The sequence below is a fragment of the Paralichthys olivaceus genome, chromosome 8 (genome assembly GCF_024713975.1).
Source record: "Paralichthys olivaceus isolate ysfri-2021 chromosome 8, ASM2471397v2, whole genome shotgun sequence".
Taxonomy (NCBI): domain Eukaryota; kingdom Metazoa; phylum Chordata; class Actinopteri; order Pleuronectiformes; family Paralichthyidae; genus Paralichthys; species Paralichthys olivaceus.
The window spans coordinates 14547525-14574730 of NC_091100.1; the positions used below are offsets into that span (position 1 = coordinate 14547525).

At 41.7% G+C, this 27206-nt stretch overlaps 1 protein-coding gene and 1 long non-coding RNA gene across 3 annotated transcripts in view; one reads left to right on the forward strand and one right to left on the reverse strand.

Annotated features, from left to right (window-relative positions):
- The window catches only part of LOC109627448 (uncharacterized), a 65377-nt gene that overhangs the window by 30048 nt on the left and 8123 nt on the right, over window positions 1–27206 (forward strand). The gene's annotated exons all lie outside the window — the stretch shown is intronic.
- On the reverse strand, window positions 6086–26965 carry LOC138411125 (uncharacterized). The gene is made up of 2 exons (XR_011243782.1): window positions 26307–26965; window positions 6086–9584 (listed from the first exon to the last, which is right to left on the reverse strand). It is a non-coding gene; the product is annotated as an uncharacterized lncRNA (long non-coding RNA).

Genomic DNA, 27206 nt, shown 5'->3' on the forward strand with positions numbered 1-27206 from the left:
GCACTCGTTGCCCTCATCACCCCTCCACTCCGGCACCGTTTGCCATAGATGTTTCAAAACCATCTGACCTGGCTGTGCTAACGGGTGGCTATTTTAGGAAAGGGATGGCAAAACCGTCTGCTACTCGCAATGGCCATCGGAAAAAAAAGGGATTGCTAAGAGGGAGTGCTCAACGGGTGAATTGGGGAAAAGTGAGTGGGAGGTCCTCCTGTGTATGTGTGTGTGCAAACAAGTCCATGTGTTTGAGTATGTGTGTGTTCACAGCCAACCATACCAGTAACCAAGTGCAGTGTTGGGGTCGTGTGTCGCTGTAGGCCATAGGGATTGCTGTTGAAATTGGAGATTTCATACTCTTGCAAAAGCCAGGCAGTTGCTGAAGTTCATTCTCTGGCAACTGCTTGTCATCAGTTTAGCCTTTCACCCACATCATTATCAACATCTTGATTTTATAAAGGGAAAAAAATGGGATGTTTTGCTCAGGGAAGATCAACCCTTCTCCCTTCTTTGAGGTGATATCAGTGTGCGTGCATGATTTGCACAGACCCGCTTATGTGGTCTGTGCATGATTTGCACAGACCCGCTTATGTGGTCTGTGCATGTTTGATGGTAATGTAGAATGTAAATTTTTAATAAATATATCCATTCAGCTGGGGGCAGTTGGCAGACAACACCACCTGCGCTTGCTGCGCTTCTAACAGAAACAGCCCTTAGTTAAAAATGCATTCAGGCCCTTTGGGAAAAAGCCTGATCAACAGGTTGAGCAGTGGAACATGCCAGCGAGTGAGGCTGGCCTCTCTCTCTCTCTTTTACTCTCTGCATCCGAAACATCATCTCCCTCGGTGGGACTCGACTAATGCGAGTAAGAAAACTTTTAATGCTCAATGGTGTGAGTCATCATCCTTGACACTTTAAAGTTGATGAAGCAAGTTGAAACACAAGTGGCCTGACTCCGATAGATTGCCCATGAACTGAATCATAAAACATTTCCTGCAAAGCTTTCAAGCTCTTGATTAATGTTCTTGAAAAGTCTTAATCTACTTCTTTATATCATGTCATCTTATATACTAGACTTTGCAGATATGTTGCAATGCGTGTGACTTCCATAAGACTTTTCAACCTACTCAAACAATGAGGACATTTTACATTGAACACACACACACACATAGTGACTGCTCTGTTGAGTGAGTGGGCCAGTTCCTCCTACTATTTCTCTTAATGTGTCCCTTGTGCTGGAGGTGTGGAGCTGCCAGCATTGTTCGCTCGCTACACTGGACGCTAACAGCTGTGTGTATTTACCAATGATAAGCACACAAGTGGCTGTGGACGTTCTCGCCTTGTAACTGTGTTTAGTTGTTGTTAACAGGGGGGCTTTTTGAATATAGGATCTGAGGAGCTGTGTGTGAAGTTCGTAGGCGTGAGGGTTCACGTGGCTTTGTGCCGTCGCTGTTTTATCAGCAAGCGTCTGTGTCTCTTCAGTATCTGGCAAAAATGCAGCGCAGATAAGGCGTGTCTGAATGTTTGCAAATCTTCGACTGGTCCCACTGGACTATGTAAGCAGTTCCTCCGATGCAGCTCCAGGGTGTGGATCACAGGCTGTAGGAGCAGTGCTCCTGCTGCAGCTCCTGGGTCTGGCTCGTAGACGTAGTCTTTTCCAGTCTTTGGCAGAACCTCAAATCTTTTTTTTTTAAATTTTGATGAGTAGGATAGTTGGCTGCAAAATATCATTTTCCCACTTTCTTCCTTCTGAATCCATTGGATAGGTTCTTTTCCACAGTTCAGATTGGACGTGAGGTTTCATTAGAACCAGTGTGAAGTTTTTCTAAAAATAAACAGCCACGGTCCTTACGTTCATAAATAGGAAATATGATTTATCAAAATGCTGCAAAGTCAGGATCACAGTTCTCCCTGTCAGGGTGATAAGATTCTGCTTGTGTCCATCAGTTTTTTTATATCATTCAAACCAGACGTCATGTTACATTTCTAAGCAGTTTGAAAATTGTCTTTGTTCCGAGCAGTAAAGGGATTGAAGGAATTTTGTGGTTTGTCAAGCTTTGCCTTGAGCACAAAACTCACACAAACACTCGCCACAGATTCTTCAGACATGAATAGCAGTGATATCAATATACCAGATAAGGTTCTGAAAACAACGGCAATTCAAGAGCACCTATTTTAATGTTACTCCATAAATCTGTTTGTTATGTGACAAAGTGTTTCACTGGGAGACAGTATCATGTAACATTTAGAATCTCTAACACTGTGACCGGCGTATTTTCAACAAATGTAATATCGTACTCATTATCGTGTGTGTGTGTCTGTGTTCAGCGAGGCTGAGCTAAACAAGGTTGGTTAGATCATTTACACATCTCCTCTCCCCACGGAGTTCAGCACAGTGTCTCCTGTCTCCTCAGCTGTCACTTTGCATAGTGCATAGAGGCCTAACTTCTACACTTTACATGGCAGTTGAAGACTGATAACCCTAACCCTTCCTTTTCAAGAACTGAATAAGCCTTCTGCCTCTTCCTCATATGCGCAGGTTTGTCTGCGCGCGTGTGTGTGTGTGTGTGACATGCTGGAAATGAATGAGTTGTTCCATCAGCGTTTTTAACCCCATTTTGTGACTACTTATTAAAAATGGAAAATGTGAACCCTGCATGTGACCTGCATTTGAGCAAATGAATGAATCTTATTGGTTGTTGTACTTTATTAATTGGGAACATGGTACAAACACTTCAGCCTGTGCTAGCTCTTCATCGGTAACCATGCTCACCAACTAAAGAAGCTACATAAGCCTGGTAATATTCTACAATTTTCTGATTGTCAACAAATCCTATTGAAAGCACATAACTACAATGGCACTCAGCAGAGCTCATACCTCCGCTAAGGCCCAACAGTCCTCTTAAATTCAAGCAAGCTGCACCAAATTACACAAACTCATAGATATCACTTTCCTAAATATGAGTGATTTATTTTCATCAAGATCCATGAATTAATCCCTGAGAGATCTGTGAAAATGTCAAATAAACAATCTTGCAATGTTGAAGAAAGTGAAAAAAAATCCTGGATCACCACCAGAATTTAATAGGACCCATCCCACATCCTTCCACTAAGCTTCGTGGTAATTTGTACAGTATTTTTTGCTTACGAACAAACCAATGGAAGGGGTGAAAACATAACGTCCAAGGCAGAGTGAAGTGTTTTTTGCTAAAATCTGACGTCCATTATTGTGCAAAAACTATTATGAACACACCACATGATGGGACTGTGTGATGCATTCCTTCATCATGCGGAACTTAGGCACTATGCTCACACATTCAACATCTCCCATAAATGCACCAAATGCTATTACAATGAAGAAATGATTCCTCTGTTAAAAACTACAATGCCCAGCTGTCTGAGGAAATCACTCTCTAGGTATTTTAAAGATATATTTAGAAGTAACCAATAACAAAAGGAAGCAACAACTTTGGGACTGAAAACCACAAACATGGACGACAAGTACAAAAAATATATAGAGAGAGAGAGGGACAGACCAACATATTGTTAAGAGAGAGGGACGGACCAACATATTGTTAATTTAGTCAATTTGTGGGATTTGTTGACAATTACAAAAATTTAACACCAGCCTCATCTATTATACCTCCACACATGGGTATTGTATAAATTGTAGAAAAAAAGCTAATTTTAATAAGTTAAATTTAAAATGTATAACATTTAACATAACATAATAATATGTTATGTTAAATAATAATATAACATCACTTTTTAACACAGAGACAACTCGGCTAATATTGTAAAGAAAATCTTTATTTAACATATTCCACATAATGAATACATACAATCCAAACCTGATATGAAGTTTAAAATTGTTTAAATCAGCCATCACTCTAGGGGAGTCGTCTTTGCAGCCATCTATCTTTGCATCAGCCTTTATGTCCCTCGATCCGTCCTTTCGTTCTTTGATTCGTTCCACAATTTGCCATGGTTACATACAGGCCTGCAATTCAAAGCATCTTCGCTTGTTTTTCATGAGGCCATCAGCACTGCACCAGACAATTGGCCCTTTTCATACAGTATCTGCACAGTGGATGAACCCACTAACCTTGTGTTAGTGAACACTACTTTAATTTAAAGGGCCCTGGGTAGGCTGCAGCCAGCTGCCTGGGGGTTCTGCCTCTCAATGAAGATACCTTGTGATGGGACGAGTGGCTTTTACAATGACAAACAAACATATTTCTTTATTTATGCTCAATTTGATTTCACCCTTTTGGTTACACTTTGCCAGCCGTTATCAGTTATCAACCATATCAAAGAGGGGATGTTCAGTAATAAACTTTTATAAGTCACATCCTTTTTTTCCTCCCCTGGCCTCCATCTTCACTCATTTCTACACAGTACCTCCTCACCGCCGGTGGAACAGTTTGCTTTAAAAAACGTTTTAACACTTGTAGAAGCATTTTAACTGCCTGCCTGAAACCTAGCATGCAACATAAAAATATATTGTCTTTTCCTGCAAGTATTTATTAGGGTGAAAAAGTGTTGGAGAGGTGAGGTAGCATCATTAACCCTGGACATGTATTCTGTCACTGAGACTGAGATAAAATGAGGCATGACTAGTTTGGCAGACAGATCTCAGTGAAACAGATGTCACAAATGACTTCTTGCACTAACCTTTAGATATTATTAATATTGTGACAGTAAATTATTTGAATGAATCAGTGGGGCAATAAAACAAAGGATCAGTAACTGACATTAAACAGAATATAACTTCTGTCATCAAAATATTTGCATTTAACTTTGCTTGACTGCAGAGTATGCAGAGGATTCAGGGTTTAAGCAGGAAATAAAAACCAACTATTCTCCCTGAGAGACATCAGGCCCCTCTAGGTGAGATATTTATAGGACACAACCAAAAATATTCAAAGGCAATATGCCTTAGAAAGAGTTCTTTTGCAATGCCTCTCCTCCGGTTAATGCCACTCTCCTCGGGCTAAAGCAGCTGATTTATTAACAACACGCTGCCGTGCCTGGATATTTAAAAAAGCGAGGGGATTTTTTAGCTCAAACATTTTATGGGCTTTGAACCACGAGACACAGCATGGCGAACGGGATGGAGACCTCATGACTGCCGACAGACGGGACAGGCGGGGAGGCACAGCCTCCCCCGTCAGCTCTCTCTGTGGGACGCTTTTGTCTGATAACAGGTCATGCACCACACCCGATTTAAGTCATGTGCTCCTCGTTGCATGACGAACAACACAAGACAACGAGGATGTGTTTCAGTTTTGTGTGTGTTTTGTTTCAGGCGAGGGGGGAGAGGGCTCACGTAGAAATTTGAGGCTCGGGTACATTTTGTGCTCATCCTCGTATATAAGCGACACATGTTTGTTATTTAAGTCCATATCCTTTTCTTGTCCTTCTGGTGTCTGTGTTTGTGGGTGTGTCTGTGTGCATGTTTCCTTGCAGCATAGCCAAAGTATGAAAGCATGTGCTGGGCTGGAGGAGAGGTGCTGCGTCCCTGCGAGTGGGTGTGCAGGGTCTGGGTCAAGGCTTTTTATTACTTTAAGACCTCAACTCTGCTCCGGGGGGACTCTTACTCCACACCCACGCCTTGTTCTCTTACATCACTATTACATCACATTAACATTCCTGAGATTAATGCGAGTCTTATAGCTACTCTATGTGCACACAGTATATCATGTCTGTGAGATACATTTGAGGAGCCTGCACTAAAACCATTTGTCAGCTCTCGTGCGAGTGCTAAATATGGTGATGTCCACGTGTAGCTCAGTTGTTAAAGGGATTGACAACCATGTTCTATAATCGAAGTCATTACATGAAATAATTCCCATAGCAGCAGCCACATACAAATTTAAAGGCTAATTCTCATTGATATGTGAGGTCTTTGAATGTTGCTTTGAATGTTCCTAAAAGCCTCAGAGTGATGGTCACTCCTCTGCTGCACCGACAGCCTGCGTGTTGTTTTTGTGTTGTTTTTTTGTTGTTGTTGAAGGTCATAAAAGTGACGTCTCACTGAAACATCTTATCCAAACGCCCTGATGAACTCCAGAACAGACAAACACGTGTGAACTGTGTCATACTTTCTTTTTAATATAATATTTTTTATTGACTTTTACAGATAGTACACACATGGGAATATACAATAACAACAACAATAATAATAATCAAATGAAACCACAAAACATGCAGCCATAACTTTCATAATGAAAGAAAGAGAAACGTGTTTCACACCTCAAACTTCCATCAGAGAAACATAATAATGTATCAAACAGAAAGGAGAAAAAAACATGGACAATCAAAAACACTCAAACATCAACTACAATGAATCTTAAATCGCAGAAACTCCAATGAAGGTTTCTGCACTGATTCAACAACCTCTGATATGAAACAGAGAACCCCCTTCTAATGCAAGTCCAGCACTATAATTTAATGTAATCTAAATTCTCCTTAACCATTTGTATTGTTGTAGTTTCCTTGATAATATCTTAGTAAATGATTATTGGATTTAAATTCCCCATTTTCCAAATCAGCTTCTTGAGAGTACTTGGATGTGCTTTTATTCCCTCAGGGGTGGACTCCTCATACCACACAGTGATGGACTAAAACACTATTGAGGCTGGAAATTTGACTCCATCACAGGCCACTCTGTTCAGGAGCGGACCTGACCACTCATTTTGTAGGTTAACCTTATATGTTGATGAACAGGTTCCAGACTTTGGCCACAATGTTCATCTGAGAGGAAAATCATCATTATTAGAAAATGCAACCATAGAGACTGACCAACAAGGAGCCTATCTGACTTTTCAAGGCATGCGTTGACAGCGGGTGAACCCTAAAAAAAAAATCACTCAGGAACAAACCATGATAGCACATGCAAATGTACAAGGCTGGACACCTGACAATTAGCATACGCTTTTTAAAAAGAGAACGAATGAGCTCAAATGTTCAAATGCTTCACTTCATATTCAGAAAATTGAAAAAATCTTCATGCACACACATTCCCAGAAACTCAACACGTCTCAGTTAACACATTTGCCTGACCTTTTGTTTAATAAGGGGCTTTCTCTTTTTTATTCTCTCCGTCTCCGGTCCACCTCCGTTCCTTCTGATCACTGCGTCTAAAATGTTATTGGTGGAGAAACAGATGGCTGCTGTATGCGTCATAGAGAAACATGGTCATCTTTGTCACGGCAGTAAGAGAAATTCATTCCTGCTCCATTATCACGTTGACTCTTCAGAGCAGATCCTCAGGCCTCTGGGAAATGTCCCGACCCTCCGCAACTGACATCACATTAAAGATATATTGAATACAGACATCTGACTCCTCCCCTTTAGGTTGAGGATATGACATGCTTGTGTTTTGATTGTATGAAATATTTTAATCACAAATATACATATATATATTAAATAAAATATTTTTGTGTATAGTCTCAAATACATTTAATATAATGACATTGCATTTCTAAAACATTGTCAGACTTACAATGGTCAGATTATTTTTAAATGGAAAAAAGCGGCTATAGTCGTCTGATAACCACATGTCTGAAACTTCTGTAGTTTTTTCGCACGCAACAAAATGACATCACTTGGGGCAGTTTATCAAATTTCAGGCTGCTGTAACTATTTATTTTATTTATTTTTACTACAATCTCCTCTTTCAACCAAAAGTTGGCAGAGAATGTTAAAAAACCCCAGAGGTCTGATCAATGATTTCGGTCACGTTGATAGTGATGTGACCCAACCATTCCTTTGCAGAAAATTGTTGGCATACACTTCAGTGATGTTTGTCTGTGTGGTATCTTCCTCATACAAACTGTGCTGCTCTGTTGTAACACAGTGTGTACAACAGTCTGTTCTCCTTAGTAGTCAGGACCAAACACTGGCTCTGTTGGTGTAGCTCCACAGGCCTTTTACTTCATACTTTGCGTGAGCTGAGAAAAAAACAGCCCATGATGCCCAGTCATAAATTCATGTTCAAATTTAATAAATGTGTAAGGGCATGAAATAATGACTCTTGTTTGAATAGTTGAGTTAACGGGGTAGAGACACTCACAATTAATTATTACATACGTTTCATCTTCAATTTACTTGCTAACATGTAGTTTTCAGTAAAGAAACACGGACACCGAACAACAAGCTTGTGGGATCGATTCTCTTCAGCAAACAGAGAGTCCATGATTCACCTCAGGACATTAGAGATTCTCCTGAGCCACTATGAAGAAGATTTATTCTAGAAGCTCATACTGACACACCTATATGCAGCTGATACACATTTACTCCCCTCTACACAATATACTCTATATACAGCCATGTATTGATGCTTCCACTCTCATGTGCTCACGCACACACACACACACATTTGCCTTCTGCTAAGCCCTTAATCACAGGCATGCTCATTTCCACCTTACATGTTTACCCAGACAGATCAATCCAGCTGAACCAGCCACTGCCGGACCTTGACTTCACACAAACCCTGACAGATAGATCTCTTATAGGACGCGCTCACTTTATTGCATGTTTGCAACGTGGCATTGACATTTATTTAGTTTACCTATGCCGTGTCTGTCTGTGTGGGGGTATGTGGAAGTTCCAGAGGTCACTGTGAGGCGATGACTTGAATTAAAGAGTTAGGGACATAAGTCGCTGCACACGGACCTACCTCATGTGTGAACTGATCCGATGAGGCTATGCTTTGTGTCATCATTATGTATGAGTACAAATGCAAACACTGAACCATGAGTTCCATCCATGCATGTGCTTACATGCCTATAAAATGTCGTAAAAAGTTTACGCTATCTGCATAAACGTTTCAGTATTAACGTGTGTGTCAGAAACATGGGTTGTAACTCACTCTGACTGTGAGCAGAGGCCCCTGGCAGGGAAAGCTCTGTTGGTCTGGCAGGTCTCAGCAGGGCTCTAAAGCAGCTCTGGGGCTCAGCTCGGCTCCGCTGGTGGCTGCGGGCCCGTCTCCATGTCACACTGAAGAGTTATTCAAGAGAACTCCTCACCAGGAGGCCTCGGGCATGAAAACAGGACAATGTCATCATGTCTTATTGTTGGCAGACATGTTAGCGCAATAGGTCCGGAGCAATCGAGCGGAAAAGATTTACCGACATTTATACCAGTTTCATTGTACAGTTTTTGCCAAATTTTTCATGATGAATGATTTCAGGAGCAATGTCAGTTGCTGTAGACCTGCCAGGTCTGCCTTGGACAGTAGGCAGCAGTGTAGCACCTAGCACATCCTAAATCAAACTCTATCACTAACAGTATCAACAACAGTAATAACCCCTTCCCCCCCAAAGACAATTTGGGATGGATGGAGCTGAGGAGGGCTAAGAGATGTGGTTGAAAACTTCGGAAACAAGGAATGAACCGTGGCTTAGATAAAGTCATTGGCTCTTTTACTTAAGCTTAGATAAAACCTTGTTTAATCTGTGTTTCTTACCACAATATCCGCAAGCACCAGGAAACAGCTAGCATAGCTCCATCAAAGACATGCAGCAACTCCAAACATGCAATGATGATGTTCCCTGACAAACAATAGCTGCACCCAGTGGCTACATCTGCAAAGAATCAGAACAGGCAGGTAATTTTTAGACATACTGGTTTCAGAGGAACAGAGGCAAACTTTTCCCCTCAACATGTCCAGGACCAGTCTCTACCTTTCAGTCCTATAAGCATATTACCAAAATCACAATACACAATATGGCCCACTACCCAACTCTGGATTTCTTTAGGCTTGATTATCATATAATTGAAGTACTTGAATTTTAAGTCCGCTGTTAGAACTACAGGAACAGCTGCGCCTGCTTTTTCTTAAATGTTGTAGAGCAGTACTGAATAGGCTTATTGTAAGACTCATAACTCTCAGTCATCTGGCTGCCACTGGACCTGAATATGAATCATATGGCTGTTCCTTAAACCTGCTTCGAATGTTTTCAATTCGTCATGGGAGAAGAGTTTCAAAAAAAATTCACAATAATTCTTTAATCTCAATATGATATTTTTAGATTGTTATTATGTTTTTAAATACAATGCTCTTTCATCACATTCATTTACAGTGAGACTAATAAGCTCCTTATCCCTGAGATGCTGCATGTGAAACTCTACACAGGCAGAGGCAAAAGCTGCTAGGTCTGTGGCCCGGCACATGACCAGGACGGCATATGGAGCGACAGAAAGAGTGGATGAAATAAGGACATGTAGATATGTAAAGTGGGTGAGGAGGTAAAGTTTTGAGGAGAGAGTGAAAAGACAGAGAGGGGGTAAGTGGGAATGGATGAAGGAGAAATGGGGTGAAGAAAAGGGCGAGTAGAGCACTGGTGAGTGAGTGAGAGAGACAGAGGTTACAGCCTGGACTCTGACCCAGATTTTAAATATGGTCTCTGTCAACCTGATCTGACCATGCTGCTGTGTGGTCTTCCTTTCTTTCCATTTGCCACGGATGCACGACGACCGACTCTCTGCACTCAGTGCAGTCACTTGACGAGCCTGTGCACGTTGGTTTTAATGCAACATTAAAATGACGACCCTCTCAAGGTCAGACCATCACAAGATTCTCTTTCAAATAAAACACATTGTTCCTTTCACAGCGAGTGTAAGATCTCATCAAGCACGTATGACATATCAGGCCTGTATGTACGCTGCCAGCTAAATGTAATGTAGTAATTACATTCTACAGCATGTAGCTGCTTTTACAACAGACTTTTCTCATTCTGAAGTGTTATGAATAGAAACATATTTAAGACAGCCAGGAAAATTGCGTAAGAAAAAGAAAGAAATAGGCAGAAAATGTCTCTATGTACTAGGCAGAGAACACTGGGTGCGAGCTGAAGTCTTTGGCAGAGGTTGTTGGCATTTTCTGTTTTGCTTTTGCGGGTTTGCTGGCAATGCCTGGGCCTGTTTGGTTATTTTATGGCCAAGCAGGAGCTACAACTAAGCCACTTCCTTAAGAAGAAGAAATCAAGATTTTCAGTGGTTGGCATGGTGAAAGGGATTTTTTTTATTTTTAATAGCCAGTATTAATAATTCATAATAAAATAATATCAAATAGAAACCATATCACTAGTCTGAGGCTGCAATTCTAATTATTGTTTTTTATTTGCCAAATAAAAAGGAAGAACGTCTCAGCCTTTCTAGTCTTCTTAGGATGGCAAAGTGTTGGTGTGCATTTCTTGGATTTATGGCCCGCCTGCGTGGATAAACATGAGCGCGCGCACACACACACACACACACAAACGCCTCCAGTGCTGTGTGTTGAGATCATTGGGAGTTAGGTGACAGATACTGAGAATGCTTGGACCTAAATTAAGCCCACTGCTTCATCAAAAACATCCTGCCTTCCTGCGTGGTCTAAGAGTGTGGTGGCTTCCCATGAGGAAGAAGGATTTGGGATTCAGTATGGTTTTCTGAAACCAATAAACCCAAATGTGTTTTTTTACACCATTTAAAAAAACATTTCTGACTGGTGAAATATCACCTTGCACTTTGGGTCAATTAGTTACAACAAAGTTACTGGGAAGTTGTATTTAATGTTAATAATGTAACTTCGGCTGTTAGGGGTCTTTCAATCAAAACAATAACAAAAGACCTAGTTTGATGACGTTAAGAAGCAGCATGGGATCATGGGAGTTGTCTTCACTAACATTGCCAATGAAAATCTACCTAACATGATTTAAATTATTTACTTAGATTTATTTCATGTTAGGCAGCAAACCAAGATGAATAATCATGATCCATTATAAGTGACTAATACAAACTGTGGATGGAAAAAAACAGCTGACTGGCCAACATTATGTTTTTCCTTTATTATTCGTTGTTTGCCCCAGAAGTTATAGCCAAGTGGATATGATGCAATTAAAAGGCGACAAAAGGAAACGTCTCATTACCTCGAATTAAGTTGAGGATTTCTGGGTTTGAACATTGCTGGAAAAATTTTGGATAGCATAAGAACACAAGTCAACAAAATATATAACAAGTAGTCATTTTAATGATGAATTGTTATGTATAAACTTCAGTTTCAATATCTCTTTAACTGGTGCTTTTTTTAATTGAAGGAAGGAACTGCACCACACAGGCAAGTTCCTCAAACAGAGTGCTCTTACATTCTTTACTGTAAATGATTACACAAGGTTCAGGCTATTCATGCATCAACACATACATGCACACAGATAACATATGTGAACAGCAGAAGTGGAGCCTAACAGAAGAGTTCATTTTCTCAATTGCATACAATGTAGACATTGTATGAACTTTCCAATGTTATCACTAGTCTGTAATCTACAGAAAAAAGGATTTTAAAACATACCAGTCCATAAAAAAACATTATGCATCTTATGAATCCTGTCAGAACTCTGCACTTTTACAAACAAGTACATTTGATGTGAACTTTGCATTGTTCCACTGTGTCACTCATTTTACTTTAAAGTGGGTTTGAGCCCTTTTTTCCACATGCTCATTGGAAAAATGAACTTATTCACCTGCATGTATACACAAACTGAAGTACGGCCCATATACAGTAACGGGAAGTTAAAAGAAATGGGTGGGAGCGGGGAGCACAGGAGGTGAAGGAACCCATGATGGAGGAGGAGAGCTCTGCACCACTCTGCTCCAGCTCCACTTCCACTGGTGACCCCATGGTTGTAAATCTGAGAGTAGAAGACCATTGCTGACTTCTTCTCCTTGTTTTTTTTTCTCCCTTTTTACTTTCCGTAGACTGTATATATCTCTGACAAGGAGTGACTGTCAGTATTTAATATGGACTCATTATATCCCTTTGGCAAGTTACAGTCAGATGTTAATCTGTTTGACAAGCGAGTTCAGAAGGTGAAATCTCAGGGTTTGGTTGCAGATGTTTTGGACTTTTTCATGGAAAGTATAATATTAAACAGATATGGCCTGGCGGACACAACAGCAAATGTCACTTCTCATTTCTCTGTGTGAACAGACAAACTTAATTAAGCTATTCGACTGCCTTAACGTTCAGTTCAGTGAGCAGCGCTACATGGTTAGAATAGTTATTTTACTCATTAAGCATGCACATCCTCTTATTTACACCCACTCCAAAGCTTTCTGTGAGACAGTTGCCAGTAGGGGAAAAAAAAACTGAGAAGATTCTTGCTAATGCACTCAACTTCTAGGAAACCGAGACTGTGACCAGTTAATTATCTTGATGCCTGCAACACACCACATCCCCCTGATCCTGAGTCAGCCAGATCACACAAAGAATAGGACGCTTTACCATCTAGAGAGACCACTGGTGAAAATTTGGTGGAGGCCAGCCAGAGTCCCCTCTTGGCTTAGTGGATGATTGCCAAAGTGGACTTAAACATACATGTACGTATAAGGCCTCATAACGTGACAGTCAGAACAAAATATTGTACGGCTGAAGAAGTTACATATTTACATATGTTTAACAAGTTTTTGTTCCTTTCCTTAGATGTGTTAAATTAACGATCAGCATATCTAAAACAGAGTCCCAGTACTCTGCTGATTTGGTATTTTTACGTTTAGTGTAACTATATTCAACTTCAATTGAGCCATAGGTCCCTGTGCAACAATCAAATAGTTGACCACAAGTTGTCAGTATTCAAATGTTTTTTATGGAAATGTTCTTAGTTTACTGACAAGGAACATGCTAATAGCTAATTCACAAACTATGTGCTATATGTGTAACTGCTCACAGACACAAGTTGGATGCAGTCATGCTCACAGAAACACCTTAGCTGAAAGCATCACGTAAAATATTGAAAAGATTATTCTTTTCAGCCATCGCTTTTTTTTCTGTCCCACAAAGATCATGTAATATTTGCAGCCAAGGGGATTTAATATGTGGCTGCTCTCCTCAGAAACAGTGATGCATTTTATGACCTTTTTTAATTTTACCATAAATAAAGATAAGGTTTGAAAATGCCTAAAAGGTTTTAGAAAAGACAGCGGGGAAAAACGTTATCATAAAAACTGCCATGTTAAAGTTATAAAAGCAAAAATGGTCTTCAGAGGTTTCAGATGGATGGAGTCCTATACATACAAATATATCTACAACGATAGACATCACATATAGTGCACAAGACATCAAATACAGAGACATTATTTCACTTAGGTTGGTTGGGTAGAGATTGCACTGCTAAATATGTATTAAATTGCACATAAACTATAAACATTGCAGCATTGTGTTTGTGTAAGTAGTCAATTGGAAAGTGGGCTGAGGTCAGTGTCCATATTTTGTAGTGACAGTCTTTATTTGTCGATAATGTGATGATCTTTCTTGCATGTATACAGGAAACACACACTATCAGGTCATTAATAACCCAACACAGCAGAGGCGGGGAACAAAAATGAGCTTCAGGCGCAACAGTTGCTCGCATTATCCCTCGTATTTTGCCATAGTGGAATTCAACCGACACAGTATCTGGGAACCACTTGCAACATCCCTGCAAATAGACTAGTGCGTCAGAATTTTCTGGCCTCCTCTCACCTACTTTGACAACATGACACATGTGACATATGTTCTGCGATGTTAAATATATAAAATAAAGTGCACAATCAGATATAATCGTGGAAGAACATCCTCTGTGCCAAGTGCAACTTGCAACCAGCTCCATAAATCAAATGGCCACTATGAGGTTTTTAAGTTTGTGGTTAAGTGTAGGTTTCAGGTTACAAATAGTTTGCTTATATTTCAACCAGTCGAGCTTATTGAGATTGATGCACAGCCTGGACCCTAAGCAGCGCTTAAGACGCCAACTTCAGGGGGTTAGAATCCCTTAGGACATTAATGTCTTTCCATTTACGTTTGTTGAGTCCGAGGTTGGGTTTAATTTGACCGATGCTTGTAGTGGTCTTGGATAATTTTATTTGAGAAAATAAGACCCTGGTAAAATCTGCAAGCATTCTTCAGACTTAAATAATATGAGGTTTAATATGATGGTTAAATTTGTATGGTAGCAAAGGGTGTGTATTCAAGCTTTTCAACATTTTGAATAATGAAACGAAGCCACCCAGGTTCTTGAAAAGCTTAAATACTGTGTTGGCTCTGCACACAGCATTACAGATGGCTCTTATGGATGGGAGGAGGTGGGGACGGCTGAGGGGAATGTGGGTGCACTGACGAATTTGAACTGAGATGATGCACCTCCTCATACAGCCTTGGAAACAGGGGTAATGTTTATTCTACTACGTACATGTGCGTTTAAAACACAGTTGATTTATGGAACTCCAGCTGTTGCTAAGGCTGCACTGGCGGAGGAAGGACTCAATGCTTGTTGCATTAATTTTAGCCTCTATCTCCTCAGCTGATGCTGCCTTGAGATGTCTTGTTTACTCTCCCCTTTGCTTAATACAGCCCGAGGCTATTTGACAATTAAACGCACAGAGAGTTTGAAATGTCACCAGACATGAGCAAACACAGAGAGAATGAGAGATCTGATGCAGGTATTCATCACCATACCAATATTTCTCAATCTGAACAGACTCACTGTGTTCTATCTAAAGACATGAGTATGCCTCAAGCAAAGTTCAACAGCATATGAAACCATCAACAGCCTTTCCTTAAAGGTACAGCTTGTAGAATGTTGTGATATCTAGTGTTGAAATTGCATGTTGCAGCTGAACACCCCTCACCTCACCCTCCCTTTCCAAACATGAAAAAGAACCTGTGGGAGCCTTTAGTTGTCAGAAAAACTCAAAAGGTGTTTAGTTTGTCCAGTCTGGACTAATGTAAAAAACATGGCGCCCTCCGTAGAGAGGGTCCCCTCGATTTAAATATAAAGCATTTGAATATAAAGGGTCTTTTCTGGGGTAAAGAAAACTACAATTCATACCATTAGATGAAATGAACTGGTAAAAATATTATGAAGATTATTCTACATTAAATTTCTGCCAATAGTTCCCTTTCACCTAAATCTTACACACTGGACCTTTAATATGTAGGAGGGGGTCGCATCTGACAACTTTACAGAACTGACAATCCAGCAATGTGCAGTGATTGGCCAGGTGTGCAGAGGTAAGAGTAAGGTTCTCAAGTTGTCATTGAGGCTGTTTTTAGACATGAACTCTGGACAATGTCCAGAAAATTGGGTCCGGACTTTTTCCCCTCGAGTTTGCCTTTCGCAAGTGGAAAAACGCAGCAGGAGAGGGTCCGGGTCAGACACATTCACAACAACTAGAAAATTGCCGCAACATTCGGCTGAGGGGTGGTAGAGCATGCAGGAGGCAGGACATGGCAGATAAAATTTGCTGTGGACAGAGCAGTGTTTTTGTTCACAGTACATCAACACATGTCCCTTATCATTCCAGAAAGCTCCTGAATCTTGTTGTCGTCATCACCGTCCTCTACATGGCAGCTCTGTGTTTAGACACGTCATCAACACACCCAATTGCTCAATGTGAATTTTCCAGACATTTTCCTGTAGTATTCTCACATGGACTCACAATGACATTTTACTAGGGGACTGGCGGGAAAGGTTCTGAAAAATGTCAGGAGCAACTGACTCGTACATTTGAATTCTCACATAAAGCCCCTCTGGAAAATTTCAAGCAAATGCCTCTACTGCACGTCTGAAAGCAGCTTAAGTCTCCTTTTATCTTAACAGACTAGTGCAACAGCACACATGCCTTTGACTCTGTGCAACTTATCCACATTTGTAGGATTCATTTTGTCTTGACCTTCTCTATGACAGCAGGCTTTTCACCCTGAATTCAAGTGCAGCCATCCAGAACAGGCATAAACACTTTTCAGATGTGTCCAGACAAAATGAACCCTTTTAGCAATGATGCCTTTTCAAGATGTATGTTGAGGTTGATCTTTTGCAAAGAGTAGATGAGAATGTTGATGCCAGTCTCACGTCCATACAGTAAATGTAGCAGTAGCATGTGAGCACTAGCTGGAGCCAGCAACCTGTTAGCTTTGCTTTGCTTGACTGGAAACAGGGAAACAGCTAGCATGGCTTGGTCCAAAGGTAATAAAATCCATCTTACCAGCACTTCCAAGGATCACAAATTATATATTGATTCTGTAATTGGTAAAAAAAAATTCAAGTGTAATAAAGTGACATGTTGTGGTTTTCCAGGGATTAAGTGTGTAACTATGTCCTGGCTGGGTCCTGATTGTCTGGCAACCTCACGGTGACAACCAGGAAATTAATGTGCTCAACCAGGACATGTGACATCAGCCACTGTGAAACCGTAAACTTGTGTTTTTACACTTCTGTGTTAGTAAAGATTACTCAACTGAAATATAACATTTTAATCAGCCTGCTTTGACGGTGGTTTCCTTCTTATGGTGTCGGCTGGATGTGCTGTAACTGACAAATATCGTTGTGTTTAACTGACTAACATGAGTGCAGTTTTGATCTTCTCATCGAAAACTCGCAAGATCATATTTTCAAAAATGTCCAACTAATGATTTTTGCGGAAGTAGTCACTGTCACAACAAGGGAAGCTAGTCACCATCAATCTGGTATAAGAATATGCATATACTGCTCTTGCATGTAGTCATACTGTATGTGGTGCAATTTTTTATGTTCCCACATCCTCACTGCCCAAAATAACTTGTGCAGTATGCAGAGGAGATGAGTCAATACAAAAACAGCCAAGTATGACAAGAAAAACACAAGAGGCATGAAGGAAGAAAAAGAAAACACTGTCAACCCAAATAAGAGCGTCAAAAAAGCACATCTGAATATTTGGGATGCAGATGTAACAGATATTTCCAAAACTGTTGGTTTTGGATTCAGACCACCCCTTCGATGCCCAAGGAATTAGGATGAAGTTCCAAGAAGTCACATTGCTCTGGGTTTAAAGTCGCCTTAGGCCTTACTTGTCACATTGTGGCTCCCGTCACTCTTCTGCCAACACAAAACAGCTCTTCATTCAACACTCATTCAACATTCAAAAAATATTCTCCTTACGCACTTAGGCAGTGTTCTCAGGTCTACATCGGTCCCAAAGCTTACATTGACAAAAACGACGTAGATGCTGATATTTCACAGACCTGTCAGCTGCACATGTGCTCCACAGATCAACAGTACTCGCATACAACACCACAGAGTATCAAGGACAGAAAAACACTTGCACACAATTTCCCTTTCTTCTGCAAACCAAATGGAAGGATCCTGCTGCCCTTGTGACTGATGATTTTGCCAACATAAAGACAGAAAAAAGCAGCAGTTGATGTTTTCCAAGTGGCTTGAATAACTTCCATTGACAGTTTCGATAGAAGCGGAAAACCTCCTCTCTGTAATGGAAGAGGGTTTTTTCGTAGGGATATGGCTTTTCCCTTTTTGTAATACACTCAGAGCCAGTCTTTGGCACTGAGGCCCTCTGGACTGGAGGATGTTGGCTCAGGCCAGACAATGGGCCTTCAAATGAGCTACAGCGAGTAGAAGAAAAGATCACAGTGACCATGAGGCTCTTTCATGCCACTGATTAGCTGAAATATGTTAACTTCGTCCCCTTGTTAACTTCAAACGTTATAGAGGGGAAAACAGCGGTTTACCTCCACTGCTGTCTGTTTTTTATTTTAAACAACACCACAGCCGACCATTAGCCCTCCTAGCTCACTAAAGACCTGTGAAGCGGTGGGTTCAGGGAGCAATTTGTCCACCTTCCCATGGTCTGGACTGAAGACGTTGTGCGCTGCGCGCAGTGTGTTTGGTAAGATTTGACTGAGGAGCGGCTTCTTTGGCAATTGCTCTCTGTGCCAACACTAACACTTTTTCCCTCACCCCTTATACACGTACACACGTAAACACACACATTCACTCGCTGACTCCACATGACCGTATCTGCAGTTTCAGACAGACATCTGCCAATCGCCCTGAGAAGCTGCTTGTTTCTCAACAGGGGCAAACAAACGCGGAGCCGAGTTCAGCTTCCAGCTGATTGTGTAATGCAAAGAGGAAAGTACGACGAGGTGTGCCAATGTGCATCGTCGATCCACAGTTAGCCAAAAAAACAACAGGGAACCAGAATGCCCCGAGTGGTGGTGGACAATAGCGAGGGGGGGAAAAAGAAGAAGAATGACACAAAATATTTTGTAACACCTCTCAACTATAGATGTTGTGTTTCTCCTCAGACTATAAGAGATTGACACAATACAAGCATCAGTACACTATATATGGAAAGGCCCTCTGCTTATATATTCGCAAACATAATCACAAAGAAAGCTGCTGCCCGCCCATTGTGGAAAAGTTCAATACCTTGGAGCAGTTTGACATTCCATACGAAAAGCAAACTGTGAAAAGCCGAGGTCAGGGTTTGAGGGTTAATGTGTCTGGCTGTGTGCACATTTGGCTGAGTACACATCTGTGTGTACACAGGTCTGAGTCCTGAGTCTGAGATCTAAACCTGGCAGTTATGTGCAGTGCACTGAACTTTCACCCTGCTTATCGCCTAAACGTACAGCAGTGCACTGCACAGCACGGTTATTTTATTTGTTTACAATTTCAGCATACGTCTGCCAGACCTTTTGAAAGGGCGCAACTGGTATTTGTTTACTCCACGGTTTATCTACTGATGCTGGAATCCATAATTGGATCTCTCCTATCAAACAGTTGGTGAAAGGCCCGGAACTCCATCACAACAAAGTTCCTCCCAACTTTTTACTAAGTGGAAGCTAGTTACAAAAAAGAGGCTTACTAAATTGGGTTACACCATTAAAACTTGAAAGATATGTTCACTATAAGAGACTTCAGATCAAGGTCACTGTAGCATCACAGGCTCTAGCATTGCATCCAAAATATAACAGTTTTAAGGGGAGTCAAAGGACATATTAAATTTAACTGCCAATACTTTGGAAATATTGGTATCATTTAGTTTTATGTGCATATATGGAGAGTTAAATAGTATCCATGTAGTTTAAATAAAAGGGAACAAGATTATGTTATCCTGTTTTAAGTTATTTGATAATTTAAATAATTTATACTCAGGAGGCATTTCAACCACATCTGTCTTGCACCTTTGCTAGAACAGATGTGCTCCAATTTTAATAAAATCAGCTTTCTACACAGGCTGTTTAAGAACACTTTAAATCTATTTTCTTCTGTTTTAAACACATTAACTTTTAAAATTTTGGTGCTTATTGTGAAAATGAACATAAAAACAAGAATGTGTTGGGATTAGGTTAACTGTTAGGCCGTTACTGGACACTCGAATATGTGATGCAATCTAGTTAACATTAGCAATGCGAATGCTCTCACTTAATAAACTCTGATTATTATAACTAGGCCTCCAGTTTGAACCCCCCCAGAGGATCCACAAAGGCATGGGACAGCAACAACTGCATCCCATTAATATTGGTGATTAGTAATAGGGGGGAATAACCATTGCAGATATATGATAGTAGATTACACTCCTCTCTGTTTACTCTACTCATACCAGAGCCAGGTTTCACAGGCTGATTGGCTCAGAGCAGGTCAGGGGGGTTCATTCTCATTTTTTAAAGAGCGGTGTTGGAGGGATCCACACAGGGAAGGTCTGCTCCAGTTTTTCTTGTTTTTCTTTTGTCTGTGGTGTTTGCTCTGGATTTGAGTATTTCCCATGTTGTGCAGTTAGAGCGCTGTCAGTCCACACCTTAATGGCAGCCTCTGTGAGCGAGAGAGAACTGGGACTGTGCCGCCGCTTGTGAGGGTGGGGTGGGGGCTAAACTCGTCTTATGGGTGTGCCGCTTTCACCTGTTGAGTCATGCCACCACGATTTACTCATCACCATCGTTTTTGCTGCATGTGCATTTAAAAGTTCAAAATAGGTTGTCGCACACCAGAAGTCAATGTGACAGGTGCACAGGATATAAGTAGCGTAGATACATGCGTTCATACAGTACCAAGCCAACCAGGGTACATTTGTTCAAAGTCACAAAAATCCTTTTGCTGACTTCTAGGCTCTCTGTCATGGACTTATCTGTTAATGCTAAATTCACCGCTACCACCACTTATCCACACATTCAGCTGAGGTTCGAACATATGAACAGAGACCGTGACGCCCTTTCACCCATTTCCATTCTTTGTCTTTTCATCACACGTTCTCATCAATGGGCCCTGCGTAGTGACACATTCATAACTGTGAAGACGCAGTTATGTTGCAATGAACAAGCTCTTTTGTCAGTTGAGGTACAGAGAGAAAAATAAGCTACTGAAAATGTCACCCTCTGGTCACCTTGGACTGTGGATTCATGAAGTGCGGTGGCCCTGAGAGCTCAAAACACAGCAACTTCAGAAAACACATGCAAATAGACACAACCAAATCGCACAACACAAACTAACAAACTCACAACACAAAGTGTTTCTAAAAAGCGATGAACACGGCTGGGACACTTTTTGCCATTGGTTTGTGGGTCGAAGTTGGCCTCAGTGTTGAAATATTTAGTGTCCTAGCCATGTTCATCACTATTTAGTGTCCCCTGGAAACACTTCTTTTGTGTTGTAATTGAGTATTTGGTTTGATTTGTGAGTTTGTGGTTGTGTTGTGAGTATTTGGTTGAGTATTTGGTTGTGTTGTGTTGGAGCTTGTTTTCTATCTTTGAAATTGATGTTTTCTCCAGTCGTATGTATATCAATTTTGTTTTCTTAAATTGTAGTGCGTTGAGCTCTCCGGGCCACAAATAAATAAAGCAATTTTCTCTGTTTGAAAAGTTATTGCCTTATTTGGAGCATTAACAGAGCGACCTTCGCTGATAAGCAGATGGACTGAAAGGACTGTTTCTGTTCTAAATACCTCAATATTTAGATAAATAATACTATTTACATCAACAATACTCTAGAAACTTCAGTTGCTACTCAAAGCTAAACTCAAGCTCGGTTTTCTTGTATCTACAGAGACACTTGAAACTGAATTAAAGCTCGTCAGGAGGGCTGCTGCAGCCCCTGCTGAAATTCAGATGGCTTTGTCAGATGATGCCACAGTATTTTCAACATGCACTCATCAGTCACACAGGCTGCACAGAGCCAGGTGACCAAGAATGGAGTCATTTGGCGAGGGGGAAGAAAGAGTTGTCATTTGTCCCTCATGACGCCCTGAGGTGGCCAATGTGGAGGGGCCGCATTAAAAAAGTGCGGATCACATTAACAAAAAAACCCTTCTTGTGTCAGTTTGACCTGCGGTTCACCCTGATCCCTATCTCCTCTCTGTTCTCTGCTGGTAAGAACGAGGCTGGTTGGCGTTCAGCTGGTGCCTGGGGGAGAGATGGCGGCTGAGTAGCAGCCATGGGGGAAGCACACTGTCTGTCCTGTGATAGCCGTATGAGATTCCACATGCTCTGATGAGTAATTCCTCCCTCCCCTCTCCATCACCATGTGGTTCATGGCCCTGAGTCATCGTCCACACTTTCCCTTACTCCCTCTCCCCTTGTCAGTCTGCCCCTCTCTCTCTCTCTTTCCCCTCAATGCAGAGAGGAATCTTACTTCCTTCCTTCAGCAGCAGCCGTCCCATAGGGAAGCTCAACAGAATTGCCTCCCTCCGATGACTCATTCACCAACATCGAGAGCTCCGCTCCACACCATTCGCTCTCCAACCACGACAGCCCACCACACCACACCCAGGCCTTGGATCCCAGTCCTCTACGGCCTGCTTGTCTGGATGTCTCTATTTCTATATGTCTGTTTTCCAGTATGCTGCCTGGTTGCCATTTTCTGTCTGTCCGTACGGCCACTGTCTAATCAAGATTTCTCATTGTTTACATCTCTTCACACTCCTTTCTGCTTCCCTGTATTTGCACCAGTTCATACTGTATATCTTCATGCGCCCTGAATTTGTTTTGTTCTGACCTTTACTGCTTGCCAGCGTGACTTATTTGTCAGTCTACCTGCCTGTCTGCCTTTCTGCCTCTGTCTTTCAGTCAGTCTGTCCCCTGGCACACAGTTGCAAAGTCAAACTAGTGAAGAACACAAAGCCATGTCTGAATTTTAAACTACAACTAGACTCGTGCAGAGAAAAAAGAACAGTGCAAGTCATACGTCCGACAAAGGTAAACATTAATATTGGTAGTATAGACATGCCTTTCATTCTACTTCTGCAGTTCGCAGATAGTGTTAACATTTCCATATTGTTGCTTATATGCAAACTTAAACATGATATAAAACTTTTGACAAAGGTTACTCTTTGCTCTCAGCAGCTCCCCTGATGCTGTCTCCTTCAATCCATGTGTGATGAAATTCAATCAGTTCTGTGACTTCTACCAATGGTTTAAAAACCTCTGAATATATATATATATATATATAAAACTCATGCATATACACTGACTGGCACTCTGGCCCTGCAGTGCAACAGGTTGTTGATAGTGAATCCCTGCACACCGCTCAGAGATCCTCTTCATGTTGCAACAGGGGATTTGTTGACCATTGCAAGAGCAATAAGGATTTTTAGGGGCATTATGACTGGGTTAATAAAACACAGCTGCCCCTAAAAGTCCCTCACTTTTCTTGCTGCCTTTTCTTTCTCCCTCCCTCCCTCCATGGCTTAATCTTTGTATGTCTCATTCCAAACTTTTGAGATCAAACTACAACGTTTGCAGGCTCCCAGAGTGTTTAACTTTGGTATCCGTTCAAGACATGGCTGGAGAAATGTAACAACCTGGAGTGACTGCAGCGTCTGAAGTTTGACCTTTTCCACGGAGCTGGGTCACACAGGATATTTCATAAAAGAAAGCGAGCGAGCGTTCCAGTATTTATGAATTGTATATTTATAATGGCGGAGTTTTATTGGGATATTCAGTGACGTTTTTGAGGCGGGTTGAATGAGTTCAGGGCACAGTTTCCAAGAAGGGTAGCTCCGTGTGTTCATTAGAAGTTCAGCTTTCACAGAAAATGTAAACACAATCTGAAGCTTTTACCTCAGTGGAATGGTCTATATGATGCTCACAATATCCTACACATGTGCCGCTTGTGATGGTCAATTTGAGAACTAAGCGAACTCTGTGACCCAAAGGAGAGGAGCGACCTGGGGAAATTTGAGGAAAAGTCTATTTAAAGCAAGTCTACAACTCTGCTAACAAATGGTGTGAGGAGAGAATATGAGACAGGCATGGTGGAAAAAAAAAAGATGTAAGCAACACTGTGCAGCAAGTGTTGAGATGAGTCCAATTGGGCCTTTTAAACAATGGTAAATGCCACTGTGAGAGGCTTGGCAGGCAGCAGCAGCCAGCACTGTTTAATATCACAACTTTAATCAGCACACTTGGTGACTATCCCAGAGCTCCCCGTAGCCACGCTGCTTATTCAAACCAGGCTCATTCCACCAAGCCTCCCTTACTAGGCCCTCCGCTCTCACTCTCGCACGGCCTCGCACACTCCTGCAGCATATATGGACTTTCTGGCTGGAGTGGGTTTATCTGCTCTCTGTGATGTGTGATTGCGCTGTAGTGGGCTTCTCTGGAGGTACTCAGCGATGATAGCTGACTGCATCCTGATCGATCTGAGGTGTATACTACAGACATATCTGCTACATTTGATTTTAAATACATTATCGGATAACCATGTGACCACAAGAATGTTAAGGGTGTTTCATATATTTCCTACGTGCAACTTTCTCAATTAGCGTGAGGATGTCATCTACAGCCAGAAAGAGGCTTGACAAAGTGTCACCTTTACTTGTCCGAGGGAGCTTATTACTGACAGAACAAGAAATAGGCAGGTGTGAAAGAACAAATGACCTGCCACTGATGTGTAATACACAACCTGCAAATAACTAATGCTCAGGTACACATTTTTCAATAAGTAACGCTGACAGAGAGATGGATGTAACGTCTCCCCAGCTGCTTCGTTCACAGGGCTGTTTTGAGTGGGTTTGAATTATAACGGCGGTCTCGTGTGTTTTTGAAATAAAAAATCTCATGCTTCAGCGAATGTCTCACCTACGTGTCACTTGCGGCACAGAGATGGCACCACGGCCCTACACTCTATTAATTACATAAAGAATCTAGTGTCAGGATGCTAAATTCATTAGTGAGGTATGTACGGCATGCTGGGGTCAGGACAGATATAGAAACGGGCCTCCAAAACAACTTCTTCCCCACTTGACACACTTGTTCAACGTAATAGACTTCGGCACTTTGGGATTTAAAAAAATGTTTTTACAACCCTGCCTCTTTTTTTTTTAATTCAGGTATGTTTTTGTAGAGCTTATGTAAAAAAATGGTACATTTCTTTTAATTAAATTGCTCATCTAAATTCAAGGAGGGAGGGAGGAAATTTGCTTGTGATTGTACTAATTCAAGATTTTATCATGTGCGGCCTTTGAAGGGAAATTAATGAAATAACATTAACCGATTCTCATGGGAAGTTTAACTTTATTCTTTTTTTTAGAATTTGACCTATTTTTGATGGAGCTATGGAAAGAAGGCCTTTTTTCAGATTTTTATTGAAAAACAATTGATCGAAAACTGCACAGCAGAATGAGGCCAGCTAAGGAAACGCAGAGGCACTTTTTTTTTTACTTGGCACGTGAGAGTTGTTCATCACTGTAGAGCGAGGACAGCCGCTGCTCTGGATTTTCTGTGACACGGTTGAGAAAAAAGCTTTTTCTTTTAGCTTTGGATTTTTGGCCAAATTATTTTTGAAGTGACTTTCAGGGTTTGAGCCTTTGAGCTATGAAATAGTTCATTTTACATACCCTCACATGTTTGCTTTTCAATGAGCAGGTGCTCAGCTTTTTGTCCTGTTTATTTGTGTAGTTCACTGTCTTTAGTGTATCTCATACATTAAACATGAAAATATAATAATGTTTTGTAATGTATTTCATTACCTGTGGTTTACAATAAGCCTCTGGTGTTTCATAGTGACTTTATGATGAGCCTATCGTCCTATAGGTTTCTTTGTATTTGGGCTTGACAGTTCCCTTATAAAGTTTAATTAAGTGTATATATATATATAATTGATAAAGCTATAATGGTATTAAATTACGTTTTTGCATGCGTGCTTTACAGTGAGACTTTATCCTCTAACATATCACTATATTTGAGTGATTTCCCGTTTGTCTTTTCCATCAAATCTCCCATCTCTTCCATATGTCTTGTCCTTTAAAAGATTCATGTGCAGCTCAAGTCTATAGTCTAATCTGGGGGATCACATGAGCCAGAAACTGGGACTTTGTAGGCCAGTTGAATTAACTGAGGACTCACCTTGCCCGCAAAGACCCAGCCTCTAACACACAACATCATCACCATCAGTCCCATGCACGCTGAGGACCACCACCTGAGGTTTACCTGGGGTTTCTACGAACCTTGTACCAGAGCATTTTTTAATTCCAGACCAGGCAAAGGAGGGAACGTGAAGGGTTTACGCGCCGATACATACCCACTGATCTGCTGCCTGGAAAAGTAGGTGATGCCCAGGTCGGTGTTACCTGCGCACCGGGCAGGTGTCAGCATCCCGTAGCCATATGGTGTGTGTGGGGGGGGGGGAGACCTCGCGTTAAAAAAGCGCCGACTGTCTGGCAGCTTGTCTGGCTGCATGGAGGAGATCGCGTCTGAAAGCGAAGTTGAACTTCACCGTTCACCCAGCACCAGCAGCACTGGCGCGCCAGTCATGTCTGATCACTTGGTGCTCCACGCATCCCAGATTGAGCAGGATTATCCCTTTGTGGGTGGGAGGACACATTGTCTTTGGAAATAAGTCGGACAGTCCCCCTGGCCTATCTCCCCTCTGCCTAGGGAGGAAAAAACTGTGTCGCGCCTTGTGCCAGTCTCCCCCTATCTCTCTCTCCCTCCCTTTAAAGAAAAGCTTACCCACCGAGAGATCCCCGGTGCGCCCCAAGCACCCAGCCAGTCACCCAATATCCATTCTGGCAAGAGAGCCGGGACGACAGGGAGACGAATGGAGAAAGCAGTCTGCTGCTGCTGCCACTGCCATGCTGCTGCAGCCTCGATACAGTGAGCAGGATATTCCCAAACAGCTGGAAGGAGCTGATATATGGTGCTGCGCCCTCGTGTTGGGCCCTCCCCAAAATGGACCGGTGCTAAGTGGTAACCTGGTTATTTTCAGCGCGTCACTGGCTCGACTCCAATTATAGGTTTCCGTGGGGAGCGCAGCAGCGTGGCACCGTATTTCCAATTATGATGGACTTTAAAAAACACGGCGGAGGGCACTCACATGGAGTAATGTCCGAGTATGTGTGTTTGGCTGGAACTGCGTCGGGCTCCCTCCGTCCGTTACGCACCACACGGGTCCCGCGCCGCGCTCTGCTCCCGCTCGGCT